Source organism: Lontra canadensis, unplaced genomic scaffold, assembly GCF_010015895.1.
Source record: "Lontra canadensis isolate GAN:19392208 unplaced genomic scaffold, GSC_riverotter_1.0 scaffold9, whole genome shotgun sequence".
NCBI lineage: Eukaryota > Metazoa > Chordata > Mammalia > Carnivora > Mustelidae > Lontra > Lontra canadensis.
This window is the reverse complement of record NW_022631003.1, coordinates 26,347,216-26,362,900: the sequence shown is the minus strand read 5'-3', so window position 1 is coordinate 26,362,900 and position 15,685 is coordinate 26,347,216.

The following is a 15,685-nucleotide window of genomic DNA, read 5'->3' as shown; positions in this document are numbered from 1 at the left end:
TGTGGAAAATCTCACTTTTAGAAGCAAACTGTTCCATCTTTTAAACACTCCCTTCGGATTTCTCCCCCTTTAAATATGTTATGATCTGCTTGTTGTGTCCACATGTCTTGGTCCTGGACCTATTTCATGGGCTATGAGCGGCACAGGTCTAAGGGCAAATCATCTTGGGATTCATGCCAATTCTTCAATCTCATTCCTTCTGTAGGTTAGCAGAACTTAGCAGCACACTAGAGTTGTTCAGAAAGAAGAACTTTCTACACTTGTCTCTATTTGACAACACACTGGAAGAGAAGATGCAACTGGACTATTTTTCACTGTAAAACCTTTCTTTTTGTTACAAAGATAGATTGTATAATGCAAAAGCAAGGAGGTAATATATTCTTGTTCTGAATTCCAAAATAAAATATGAATTCTTTAGTTATTTGGTATCATTTGTTAAGATTATTGTTAAATGACTATGTACACAAAAAGATGTTGCAAATAAATCTGCCTGTGTAGTCATGCTCCCAAGTGGAAAGTTACACCTTTTTTTTTTTTTTACTAAAACTTTGGCTCAATGTGTATAAATATTTGGGAATGTTCTTCTGTTGCACCTTTCAAGCCAAGCTTGCAATAACCACCATATTAAAATAATCAATCACCAAAGCCTATAAAGTTGCTAAAACCCTCTTGGATAGCCAAAAACAGTTCTCTGGGATATAGTTACCATTTAAATTCCAAAAGTCCCGGTTACCACTTATAGTGCTCTGAGTATCACAGATCCAGCAAGTTAGTTTTCATGTACTCTGTGGTCTTGTAGCAGGAGCAAATAAATTGTGCCTTCATTAGCGTCACTGTGCCTTTGGTCACGTAAAGCCTATGGGAGATTGTTACCAGAGGCATGATGTTTTAGGGTCTAGTTCTTCTGTCACTGGAAGGAAGAATCAAATATTTATGTTGGATGATGTGACATACTAGCTGATGCTGTCTTCTTCCTTCTTCAGATGCTTCTGATTTAATTCGTGTATTAGGATAAGCCTATATTTGCTGCTTTAATGGTGGCAATGTCAGAAATTCTTTCTGAAGTTAGGAGATGAAAGCCTGAAAGAATGGTTTTAATCTCCAGGTTTGTTTACAGGAGGAGGATATTACAAGAAAATACATTCTGTTAATCTTCACACCCTATATATTCTCAGTAAGTGGACTAAGAAAACACTCTCAGTCTTGCTAATACACTAATTCTATTCTTAGATGTTAACAAGCAAGATGTGGAATATAAATTCCATGGCAGAACTGTGAACAAAAACAGGGTCGAGGTCCTTAACAGCAAGGGAGTGACTGGAACAAAGCTCCGTTAACCATGTTTATTCCACTCTGGAGTCTTCCAATGGTCAGATAGCACCTTCTTGGGGGGTCATGTGCAGCCCAGATGCTGGAGCAGTGAACATCTCAGCACATCTGCCCCTGGGACTCTAGCAAACTCTCTGATATGTGAAGCATGAGTGATGTTGCCGTTCTCCACCTTAATAAACCAGAGTAATGGGTAGCACACCTTTGGTTGCAGAACAAGATTTTCTATGGGAAGAGGAGATGGAGACAGGATGGGGGAAAGAGGTGAGTCATGCGAGGGACAGGAAAGTGAGTGACAGCTGCTTATTCATCTCTTTGTCCAGTCTACAGCTATGATTTAAAGGTGGAACTGGGGCACCTGGGGGACTCAGTCGGTTGAGCATCTGACTCTTGATCTCACCTCAGGTCCTGGTCTCAGGGTCATGAGATCAAGCCCTGATAGATAAATAAGGGCGGAATTGGGCTGAATGTGCACAAGTAGATGTAGACTGACTATGTGGTTCTGCTCCTCACTGTCTATGTAACCTTAGGAAAGTCACTCAACTCCACACAGCCTGAGGCTCTCCATTTCCATTCTTAAAATTTAGAAATACATACTTTAAAATCATTATATTCTAATGGAAAAAAATACCTATAAGCACATAAATAAAATAAGAAAGTCCAGCAGTGTCCACAGACACCTGTACACCTAACACATTTCTAAGAGGTAATTACTGCTAGGATTGGTTATATCCTTTTGTCTCTTCCTGTATAAGTTGGAGATAAAAATAAATGTACCATAGGATTAGTGAGAATAAAAAGGAGATAAAATACATAAAATGGCTTAGAATACTAGGAAGTTTTATCTTTCCTCCCCCTTGTTCTCTGCTTCCAACTTTCTAACTTTTCTCATTTTACTTAATCTGATGCTTGTTCACGTTCAGATCCATTTTTAAGCCCATGTTATTGTGTTAGTCAGATGATGCCAAAAACAGCCCAGTATTTCCGAGTCCTCATACCACAAACATTTATTTCTAACCCGTGGTCCGTGGTTGATTTTTTTGTTCAAGGCGCTGCAGGTTGGCTGGGCTTGGCTGTTTCAGACTGCAACTTGGTCAAGTTTCAAACCTCTACATTTTATTTATTGTGGATGCAGGCTAAGTAGTGACAGCTACAGCAACAGGGGCATTTTCCCTCACAGGGGAGGACTGAAGAGTAAGGGGGCAAGGGAAAACATGTGAGGCCAAGTTTTGAGAAAGATAAAGATACATAGCCAGAGTTTTAAGTAAGTTCTGTTGCACTGTGAAAGGTCCCCTCTCTTTCCCTCCATGCTTCCCAAGAAAATGTGATGTACTCTATCTCACTGTTGTATGATGTGTGTTCCTGGATTTTTTTTTTTAAGAGAGAAAATAGAAGTGTTAGGATCTATTCCAAGACTGATGTCAGTGAGGAACAGAAGCTGCCCGGGAAGCCAAAGCAGCCACTAAATTAAATATGAAAATGAGTAGGATGGTGTCAAGGATAACAGGGAGGTTTCTAATGGGAGAGGACTGCCACTAGGTAAAATAAGAGAGAGAGAGGGGAGTGGGTGCTTGGGGAAAGAGAGTGATTCAGGGCCAGCAGTACGGATATAGTGGTATTGTATTGGACCACCGTGTCCCAATTTTAAGAACAGTGTTATTTGTTATATCATTTATATTCCATACTTATAGAGAAACGAGCCAGGGAAAAGAGTATGGCCTCTTCCACTAGCTGACTCCACAGCCACCATTATTCAAAAGGAAGTTTCTCAGCTGTGTGACCAAGATAGTAACTATGGCAATCTTTTCTTCCCCCTCAAATTGTCAAAATAATGGCAAAAAAAAACACCCCTAAATATCTCACTTAAAATATGCCTTTCCCCCCTTATTTGACCACTTTATAATAGCCTGGGAAAGCTGGGAAAGTCAGTTTCATCTTGGGGTATTTTATGTAATGAATGGTCCATGAACGATATTTCAAAACAGCCTAGTTTGAATTGCATTGTTTTCGTTAATTCCAGATCTATGTTATAAACACACACACACACACACACACACACACACACAGCTTGTCCTTAAATTTGCAAAAATGTAAAAATAAACTAATAAATTGGACATTAGATAGCTGTTCCCTTCCAGAATAACATTAGGTATACTTCAAAGAAATCTGAGGGGTACTTGGGTGGCTCCAACTCTTGATCTTGGCTCAGGTCTTGATTTCAGGGTTGTGAGTTCAAGCTCCACATTGGGCTCCATGCTGGGTATGGAAACTACTTTAAAAAAAAAATCTGAATCATTCTGGGTACTACAACTGGGTTTATTCTAGCTCAGTTGACTATCTTCTATTGTATTATGAAGGGCTGCCTTATTTAAGATACTTCTTCTAGAATTATACATTTACTAGAATTTTCTCTATTCTCCTTTTCTTTTCATCTCAGTTTCTAGCATTTACTCAGGTAATCTTAACAATTACAATCAGGGTTAGTTTAAAAAAAGATCTCCTACTGAAAAGGTAAAAGAATCATTTGCTTTCTCTTAGTTTTTTATACATACCCATGGAAATGACCACAGCGCTTGTAAAACTGCCCTAAAGAAAACATTTCTTTTCTGGTTTAAAAATCTCCATAGGAGCATTTTTAAGTATAAAGATGACAGTATGGGGAAAGTGAAGTGGCTCTCTCTAGGGTAGGAAAACTTAAATCTTTATTCATTTTACTCATCTTATTTCCACTTAAAACAACTTTGATTGTCAACCTAGTTGAAAGACAAATTTAAGATTCAGCATTATAAAAAATACAGTTTTCAAAGGACATATATCCCATTCCACTTTTTTTTTTTTTTTTTTTTATTTGACAGAGAGAGAGAGAGAGATCACAAGTAGGCAGAGAGTTAGGCAGAGAGATAGGGGGAAGCAGGCTTTCTGCTCAGCAGGGATGCTGAGGCAGATGCGGGGCTCGATCCCAGGAACCTGAGATCATGACCTGAGCCGAAGGCAGCGGCTTAATCCACTGAGCCACCCAGGTGCCCCACCCATTCCACTTCTTTAGATGAAAGGAATTTCAGAGGAGGCTGTATGAAGGGAGGGAAAGTCATAAATTTTTGTCAGATTTAATTATTTCAAACCCAATTTTGCATTCTTACTTACAGAGAACACCTTTAAAATAGACTTGTACTCAATTTTCACCTCGATCACTGGAAGTTGCAGTTTTTCACCAAATTAGAAGCAACTTTTAGGACTAATTTAGTATATTTAGAGCTTACTATCAGTAGTGAATACTGCACAGGCATTCAGAAAGATGGTGTCTATCATTCCCAACAGCAGGAGGGAAAAATATAATCCATTAGTTCATCTTTAAATTAAGGTAAACTGCTAGGCTAAAACTCTAAGTAAGTAGGTCTTGTGAGTATGACTGATGAAAACAAGAAACAATATGCATCATTTTGATTAGAAAAAGAATAGCATCATTTCAGGAATAAGACTGAGCTATTTCTTTCCACTGGCATTAATCAAGAACACTAAGTAATTTTTCTTCAGGGTATTTACCGTTATATACATTCAGAGTTATGCTCAACGAAACATCCAGTATTACAAAATAAAGATAAAATACTCCCAGGTTTTTAGAGTTATTGAAATATCAGAAATAATAAATGATGCATTATTTCTATAATGTTATAGCTTTTAAAAGGTCTCACATACATTATTTCACTTTAACCCTTGAAAGGATCTCTTTCAGGTAAAATTATTATTAACTTCTGCTCAGAAAGGTACACTGTTTATCCAGATAATAACTAGCAAACCTCGTTTGATTCTAGGGCTTTGGGTTTCAAAACCTGTGCTAGTTCTGATTTATCACTTTGTATTCCTGATTTTATGAACAGACTTTCCCATCAACCACAACAGTAGGTTAAAAAAAGATATAACCATAAAACAGGATAATTTATATGTAGTAATTTTTTGTTTGCAAAAAATGCTCAGCAACAAACAAAAAGTTGACCTATCATTAAGTCCTATTTCTGTGATTTTTTGAAAAATCACAAAGGTAATTTTTTTTGTAGATAATTAACCACAGTTCAAGCTATTAAATATGTAGTGAGGCAGGATAACCAAATGTTAGAAAATGCCATTCATTTATTCATTTAACACGCATACATTTCTCACAACCTGTTCAATAATCTGTGTTTTAAATACTGGGGATGTAGAGTGCATTCAGAAATAACTTCCTTCTTCTAAGGAGCTTATAGTCTTCTGAAACCAAAGCACGGAAATCAAAGAAAGGTGGATCAGGGCGGAGATAGTCACTGTGTCACTGGTGCACCTAAAAAAAATTGATACATTGTAATAAAATCCATGTGCCGTGTGGGATAAGCTATTTAAGACTGAAAGGGGAGTCTGGGTGGCTCAGCCTTCCGCTCAGGTCATGATCCCAGGGTCCTGGGATTGAGCCCCACATCAGGCTCTCTGCTTAGCAGGGAGCCTGCTTCCCTTCCTCTCTCTGCCTGCCTCTCTGCCTACTTGTGATCTCTGTCTGTCAAATAAATAAATAAATAAATACCAAACTGAAAAAGGGCAGAGTGATTAGTAGGGAGGCCTAAAGCAGAAAGTCTCCCCATACACCCCCCACCCCCACTGGCTCACTTGGATCAGGTAATCTGACATTGGACACAGCTCCTTCAAGAATCAGCCATTAGGGCCTCTGAGGACAATCAGGGATTGAGTTAAAAATAAGGAAAACAGAGAGGCCAGTGAGGAGAAGCTGGGAGCACAGTATTCATTTGGACAGAACTTCCTTCCCTTCCCCTTTGGGAAAGCGAAGGAAAAATTGTCCATAACTTCTGATAGAAGAGAAGGTTGTTAACAAGAGGCTCCGAGGGATCCTTTGCAAGGATTAGGGCTGCTTGGCCAGAGAGACTGGCATCTTACTGGCTGCCTGGATATGTATGTAGGTCATGGACTTACTGATGTTTCCACCTGTGCCTCCTTGAAAACAAGAGCAGGAGGACTGGAGGAAGAGGTTTGGGCCCCCGGGAATAGGAACATAGGAAGTATGAAATAGCCTTTGAGCATAAGAACGTGCACTGCTTGCAGACAAGTGAGATATTGCAGAATTGGCTCGGGCCAGCTCTTTAGTGCCAGACAAACAGAGCAAAATGGCAGGCAGGGGCAGCTCAGCAGCAAGAGGCTGGTGGTGTCCCAACACCAACACCACCCAGAAGCGGGTGCAAAAGGCTCGGTGGAGCTGGCTGTCTCCCACCTGTTAGTTAGATGCCAAGTTAGATGCCACCTCCCCCCCACCCAGGGCTGCAGATGGGATTAAGTATTTGGATTTCAGCAGCAGAAGGGCCCCATGACCTGTCCCTGTTGCCAGGGAAGCAACGACCATTAACAGAAAACTAAAGAGGGTCCATGAGGAAGATACTGGTTTATCTCCCTACCTGCCCCAGCACACCGGGGAGAGCTGGAGCCCAGAAAAGGGAGTCAAAGGAAGGGTCCCAGAGGCACACCCAATGACCCAATGCTTCCTCTTTCCATTTGAAGGTGAGTAAGGAGTAAAAGAGCAAATTACAGTCCTTAAAGCACAAGTGATGGGCCCTGGAGGAGGGAAGTAAACAAGATGTAAAAGACAGAAGCTCTAACTTCTATAGTGGAGAGATTTTAAGCAGTCAAGAGTAGTAAGGAGGTCAGTAAATTCATATTTTGTAATTTTCTATCCAGTGGGGTTGGGGAAATCTGACACAGTGTCCTTGAAGAGGGTGATTGAAGAAGGCAAAATCCTGTTCATGTGATGCCTCTGCTCAACAGTGAGCAATGAGCTAATTGGAGACGTATGGAGAAGGGCGGGAGGGGGGCCAAGGGAGGTGCGCAGGGTTTAGGACAATGTGGGCTATAATGCGCTAACCAAAGAGAAGTTTGGAATGAAGCTATGGGGCGTCACTGAAAGGTTCTAAACAAGGAAGTCATATCATGAGTGTAAAAAGTACCCTTTGGCAGCAGAGGAAACACTTTGCAGTAAAGCCAGGCTCATCTAATCTAGGTGGGAAATGACAATAAGTAAAACACCATTAAAGAGTCCAGTATAGTTAATATACACTAGTTTCAGATGAACACTATAGTGAGCCAAAGATTCCCAAGGACACTGGACACCCAGTGCTCATCACAGCAGGTGTCCTCCTTCATCCCCATCACCTATTTTCCCCAACCCTCCCCACCTCCCCTCTGGTAACCATCAGTTTGTTCTCTAGAGTTAAGATTCTGTTTTTATGGTTTGTCTCTTTTCTTTGTTTGTAAAATACCATTTTTGTTAAGGAATGCCTAGGTCATTCTTGGCAACTGTATCAACACGTTACCATATTTTCTTCTCAATGTACAATCAGCACAAACCTAATGGCAAAATAGTTTCCTATGTCTTTAAGATCTGTTCAAAGCTACATAAGGATGCTTTTAGAATCTTTACAGTAAAGCAATTTAGAATGCTAAACTGCGTTAATCTCTCTAAATCCCATCTTTTACCCCACCACTGACCTGAAAGTATTCAGTAGCATGTCATACTTTAGAGAAAAATTCCCCAAAGGTGCTTCCAAAAATTCATTAACAGTATGGTCATAGTTAAAAATGTTCTTGAAAATCAAATGCCAAGTAGAAAAACATTTCTAATCAACATTGCTGAACATGGATATTTTTACCTCATTAGCTAGTCACTGGAAGCTAAAAACTGAACCCCGTTCCAATTTTTTTACTTTAGGGAAAATAGAGTATGTTGGTGAAAGTTTGACTGGGAAAAATGGGAGATTTTTTGACCCGGTACATTTAGGAAAATATATGACTGACTATGTTATATGTAATATGTGTCATTAAAACTGCCTTATGTTAGGACACAGGAGAGGAAGAGGAAGACTACCCAGGCCAGCAACTGATGGTTTCATTTACAATCTCCTGTCTTTACCTGAGGTTCCTGTGGTAAAAGAAAGTGAGACAAACTTATCTTTCTTTTCATCTAACTCTAGAATATTATGTCATTTACTTGTTTTTGTAAATTTCAGTTTAGCAGGCCAAAAAAAAAAATATCCTCAAAGAATAAATATCTAAAATTTAATTAGATAGAACATGTTTTAGTTATGAAGCATAGTCAAGAAATAAAGGTATTTCTTTTTATAAGGTTAAAACATAGTAGAAAGTCCAAGATTAAAACAATTAGGGACTGCAAATTAAATCACTTTTACAAAAAAAAAAAAAAAAAGCCCAAAGTCTTAGAACTCAAAGGGCAGTCTTCAACCAACAACATCATTAGAATCACCTGAAAGTTTATTACAACCAGAAGTTCTCAGGCCTCACCCAAGAATTGCTGAATTAGAATCCATTTTAACAAGACCCCTAAAAAATTCTTACATACCCTGAATTTTGAAAAGTTATAGAAAGTCCTGTTAAATGCCCTAGATAATTCTAATGAATGGTTTCTACCACATGCCTTACAAAGTTAGCCTAAACCTGTTATCAAGTAGGGACACATTCTTTTTTTCCTTTTGGATAACTAAAACAAGCCTAAATTTGTTTTGTACATACTTAATTCTTTCTCAGATTTCCAATACATTAATATCTCTATTTGTGGGAATGAATTTCATTTTGCCAAATAAAAGGAGTCCAATCAGCTGATTTGAGTAAAAGGATTTCTAGAAATAAACACTGTGGTTTGAAAAGCATCCTCATAAATTAAAAGTTCCATTTTCATTATTGAGAGCTAGTCCTGGCATGTTATAATGAAAGAGGGTTTTCTTTCTGTCAACTATGTTTTTTTTTTTTTTTTAATTTGGGCCAAGTTTAAACAAGAATCATTCACTAGCTTTTATTATTCCTTACCCTCTTTTTTCTTGTAACAGTCACAAGCACCCCCTACCTCAGGCAACACCTCTGAGAGTATAAAGTCCGGGAGATGGGGATAGTCCATTTGCACTCTGTGATTTCAAAGGCCTAAGACAAATGTTAAGAAAAATCATGGAGGAGAGACATGATCATGAAGATAAAGAAGAAAGAATGGGACAACAAATGTCACCTGGGAAATGTCAGAGATGGCATATTGTAAGCTCAATTGCATAAATCTGCTTAAAAAATAAAGCTGTTTTCCTAGGTGCTGTGTGCTACATCATCTTATAAGTTTTACTGGACAGCTTTCATGCTGAATGGTTGTTTTGTGGTCATGAAATTATGAAGCAAAACTTGCATTATAGTCTTTGTTTACAAAAATAATATAGCAACTTTTGCTTTGAAAATGCCAAATGTTATCATTCACTATGGTTTATTCATTCGGTCCTACCTTCATTCCTTCAGTAAATCTTCACTGAGTAAACTATGTTCCAGGAACCATTCTAGATGCTCAGAATAAATCAGTAAGTCAAACAAAGACCGCTGTTCTTGAGGGGCTTGTGTTCTGATGGGAGAAAGAGAGAAATAAAAATAACCTATAAGCAAAATATATAAATAGTTGCTAGAGGATTCCATTATCAACTAAACTGGCAATCCACTTCCTTTCGATTTCACGTGCATTGAGAATAAGGGTGTGTAAACAGTGAAGAAGGAAAGTGGACAGAATGAGACAATGGAGAAACCAGAAGTTGCTCTTAAAGAACAGTAACTAAGTGAAGGGGAAACAGCAGAAACACAAGTAAATATTATAAAAGGCAGATTCTATCAAGTGGTTAAAAAAAAAGCATTATAAAGGGTTTCAGAGGACTCAGGGGAAGGAATTTTTTATTTAAAAAAATGAAAGGACAAGAAATGAGGAAATGGAATATTCCATCAGAGAAAGGAAGTGCTAATTTTAAAGCACTTAAATAATAGATATGACAAGTTGTGCTTTAAGAAAATATTTCAAATGTGTAATAATAATAAAAAAAATTTCCCAAGTTGAAAAATATATTTTAAAAATCTGGCTGATTTCAAACATCAAAGAAGGAAGGCTCTGAGCTTTGGCTAATCCAATAGGAATATTGATGTGAGGTTTTATAAATGGCCGGTATCCTCGTTTTGAGATGGTTTCCTTTTGGTTCTGTACCTTCTGCGTTCACGGTTGGTATCCCTCAGCTACTGTGTTTTTGTGAAGTCTAATTTCAAATGCAAATTTAATTTTCTTAGTTGGCTTAGAAGTTGTTTCATTTATTAGTAAAATCACCTTTGAAATATAGGGCACTGTTAGATAAAGGTGGAGATTATAGCAGTTTTAAGCTGCCAATCAAATAGAAAACCAAGGTCTAAGAGGTTAAATCATCAGTAAAACACCCAGCAATAAAGGCTTCCATTATTAGGCTGATGTTTTCTTAGGGGCTCCAAGAAACGATGAATTCACTCTGATTCTCTTAAGAAGTGGGGCTTACCTGATTCTTTTCTTTTCTTTTTTTTCTTATTTCCCCCTAAGCAACAGACGGTGAAACAAGGAAAGTCAGTGTTGGGACCATGGAGAAAACTAAATGTGCACAGGAAGAGTATAGAAAGACTTTCTGAATTCCAAGAGGCAATGAATGAAGCAATAAATATTAGCCCAATATAAAAATGGTATTGAGTAGGGGGTGCTTGGCTGGCTCTGTCGGTATATGTGACTCTTAATCTCGGGGTCATGAGTTCAAGCCCCATGTTGGATGTGGAGCCTCCTTAAAACAAAAAATGGCATTGTGTATTAACAGTTAACTTTTATATGGTGCTTCACAGTTTACAAATGTTTTTCACATGCCATAAGGTATTTAAATCAAAACAACTCTACTTTCATCAATCATTAATTATCTCTTAGTCACTATTATTCATAAAATAGGCTCAATTTAATTCCACCATCGCCTGTGGCTAAGGCCTGAACTGTGGTTGTTTCGAGTTCTTTCTTGGGATGGAAGGATGAAAAGAAACCTGTGAACTGCCTCATCTATAAAATCTGATTCCATGCAATAATCTGGAGGAGCAGAGAAGCAAATGGATATGCAAAGGTCCTTTCAATTGCAGAAAACCTAGCCCAAACTGACTTCCACCAACAGGCCTCCTGCTTGCTGGTCCATTTAAGGCTAAGTCCAGAACTGCGTTTAATTGTCTGGTCTCCCTGCGTTGGGTCATGGTTCCCTTCAGAACCAAGAGCTATAGCCAGCAAAGGACCCCAAATGCCTTAAATTGTCTAGGCTAAACCCAGATCAAATGCTGCATCCCTGGAGTTCAAGTAGAAGATACAGGAGTAGAGTTCACATTCTGTTGCTGTGAGAATGGAGGATAGCTAGCACAAGCAATACACAGCTACTATAACCAAGGAGCAAAATGTTGCAAAGACGAGGGTTTCATACCCTGCTGCTGTGTTCTTTCCAGGGCTAGTCTGCGCCCTCTCTAATCCAAAAAAGCTCCCTGTTCTTTATGAAACAAATGTCACACTTCTTAGCCTCATGTTTTAGGTTCTTCCCAACCTGATCATGCCAATTTACCAGACTATTCCTATCTCCAGCCCAACAGAACCACTCTGGGCTTTTGTTTCTGCTGCTTTCTTTATAAAATGTTTTTGTCTTTGCATTTCTGCCTGTCTTAAGTATATTGATCATAGACTAATTGAGGCAAGTGGCACATGTTTCTATAAAGCTGAAAGTCTGTCTTCCTTTCAATACCCCAAACTGTAAACCTCTCACAGACTACCTACCTTATTCTACCCAAGTCACAGTTATTTCTGGATCTATCTAACAGAATCTCTATTCCTCACTGAAGGTGGGGTTTAACTCTTAAACATCTTTGCTATCTGTGATACAACAAAGTACCTTATACTCAATAATATGGATGTTTTTAAAAAATAAATAAACATGGAATGTTCAGGAAAAAAGCAACTCATCCTAGGTCTTCCCGATTTAGGCAGAATTTTTTTTTTTTTTTTTTACATTGGAAACAAAGTTTTAGCAAATCAATAATTCATTTATTCATCCGGCCTCTGATTTGTTCAACCTTTGACCACTGCAAACTGTGCAAGGTGATAGAGATGTGAAATCAAATGGCTTCTTTCTCATCCTTAAGGAACTCAATGGCTTACATGGAAAGACACACAAGTCATTACAGTACAATGGAATAAAACCATGTGGGAACACATAAAAATTCTTACAAATCTTCACAGAAAAAGAAACATTTGAGTTGGAAAGAAAGGGGCAGGAGAAGAGCAGGCATAAATAAAATCAAAGAAACAAGTTGTAGCTTAGAAATTGTGACAGTGTATCGTAATCAGTGTCGAGTCGATTTAGGGGTGCAAAGGAAAATGAGGTTGGGAACATTTACCAGCTAATAGAAGGCTGTCTGTTATATTCCAAGGAGTATGTGTTTCATCATGTAGGTAATTGACCATTAGCCAAAATTTGAGGCTGGGGATTGGTATCAGATTTACACTCTAGAAGGTGATGTATAAGGGTGGACCAGAGGTGGGAAAGAGACCCTGGAAGATGGTTAGAAGGTGAGTATAACTTTGAAGAATCTAGGCTGGAAAACAGGATACATTTTAATGTCACTGTCATTCATTGAGGCAGAGAATATTAAAAATAACAGATTTGGTGGAGAGGAAGAAAATGATCATGTTGAATTTGAGGTTCATGAAACCTTTAGGTGGAGGTATCTGACAGATGAAATACACAACTAGAAGTCATTACCATTTTACCTGTTTCATTACTGGTTATCGGATTAATAAAAATCAAAGTGTTTTAAGGGTAAAGCATAAAAGTATAAGTAGTATATACAGTAAAAAATAGTGCACAATGAAAATTATTCTTGTACACTGTCAAGATAGATAAACATATAATTTGCTATTTGGCTTATTTGGTTTACATTTTACAAATGAGGAAGGAGATTAATCAACTGATGACTAAGTGAGTAACATTTCATGTAAGTTTGATCCAATGACTGAACATGTAACTTTTTGTGTAAGTTTGATCCAAGTTGTTTAGGATAGTGGCTTCGAATTCCTGGACTAGACTCTCACCCAGTTGGTGTTCAGAGCGGCTCATACTTTGCAAAACATTTTCCAGTCTTTTCTGTTGAGACTTTATTGTGTTTTTCTTTGCCTTTACTCTCTGGAATTTTATCCCAACTACTGTCACTTTCTGTGCACCATAAAAATCTACTCAGTAGTTTGGCTATTTAAAAGAGTTACATTAGTGTTAAGATATGTTGAGTTATTTTGTCAGAAACCAGTGAAACCACAAGAAAAGATAAGCCGAAAGATTTCTTTGGGTTTCCCTGAAAAGTTGTATTAATCTCAGACAATACGGCAAGAAAGTTTTATATGCAGGTTAAACATCAGTCACCTTTAAAGTTAGAATGAGAAGCTCTCATTTGAATGCTTACACACATGGGAAAATCATTTTCTGACATGCTAAAATTCACTCCTGAAAACTTTAACCATTGACAAACATTGACAACTGGGCTCACAACTGTTCAAGACTCCTCTGAGGACATTGTGACAGCAGCCAGAGATGAAGTCTAATGTAGATATTACTGAGTTTGCCAACTAATTAAATTTAAACAAAAAAAAATTCTAAGATAGAATCCCACCCTCCAGGACATTATACTCACTTATAACAGTTATTTATTTAGCCTTGTAATATTTAATTGAATATGATGTAAGTTTAAGAATATAAAAAGACAAGCCACAAACTGGGAGAAAATATTTGTAAATCACCTATTTGATAAAGACTTCTATGGACATATACAACAATAAGATAACAGCCCGATTAAAAAGTGGGCAAAAGATCTGAACATACACCTCACCAAAGAAGACACACAGATGACAATAAACATATGAAAAGATGCTCAATATTATGACATTAGGGAATTGCAAATGAGAACAATGTGATACCACTGCACACTGGATACAATGGCTAAAATCCAAAACACCAACAGCAAATGCTGGTAAAGATACAAAGTAACAGGAACTCTTACTCCTTACTGGTGGGAATACAAAATGATAGAGCCCTTTTGGAAAACATCTTGGCAGTTTCTTATAAAACTAAACACACTCTCACCCCATAATCCAGCAATCACACTCCTAGGTATTTACCCAAGTGAGTCGAAAGCTTATGTCTATATAACAACCTGCACATGGGTGTTTATAGTAACTTTATTCATAATTGCCCAAACTTGGAATCAACCAAGATATCCTTCAATGGATACACACTGAACTATAAATAAGCTGAATGGATAAACAAACCGGTATGGCCATATAATAGAATATTATTTAGTGAGGAGAAGAAATGAGCTATTAAGGCACAAATAGTAATCTTAAATGCATATTTCACTTGCCAAGTGAAAGAAGACAATCTCAATGGGCTATATGCTATTTAATTCCAACTATATGACATTCTGTATAAAGCAAGAGGGAGCAGGAAGGAAGGTTGCAGGGGTGGGGGAGACGAAGAGATAAAACAGGCGGAGCATCAAGAATTTTGGGGATAGTGAAACTGTCTGTATGATACTATAATAGTGAATACATATAATAGTGAATATAATGTATTTGGCAATACCCACAGAACTGTCCAAAACAAAAAGTGAAACCTAATATAAGCTATGGACATTAGTTAATAATAATGTGACAACATTGGTTCATCAGTCATAATAAATATATCACACCAATACAAGAAGTTAACAGTAAGGGGAATACTCCCCTCTTTCCCCCACTGAGGGTAGCAGAGGTAAAGTATTAGGAAGCCTCTGTACTTTCTCTTCAATTTTTCTATAAGCCTAAAAATGCTCTAGAAAAATAAAACCTATTAGAAACAATGATACTAGTGACTACATTATTTGTCCACTAAGAAATGAACAAATGGTATGAGAATGTTGGTGAATTCCCTAAGAATTATAATTAATGGAGTCCATGAAGACTTCATAGAGATAGTGAGCTTCTTTTTTTAAGGGGCAGATGGGCAGAGGGAGAGAGAATCCCAAGCCAACTCTATGCTGAGCAGGGAGTCCAACGCAGGGTTCGATCTCACAACGTGAGATCATGACCTGAGCTGAAATAGTCAGATGCTTAACCCACTGACCCACCCAGGTGCCCCAAGGTAGTGAGTCTGAAGTTTTGTATGACAAACTAAATTTAATGAGAACCATTAAAGCAAATAAGACAAATTTTATCAGGTAGCACTTCATAAACAGAATTTTGTGTGAAAGATAGTCATTTAGACCATATTGTGTTATACTATGTTGATAGGGAAAGGTGGCGTAGCAGGAAATGATAAAAAAGTATCATCTTTCTCATCTAATTTATTCCAATGTAATCATATTTTTCCTTGTTTGAAAGGCTTGGGGGTGGCCGCCTGGATGGGTCAGTCAATTAAGCGTCTGACTCTTAAGAGTTTCTGGCTTAGGTCATGATCTC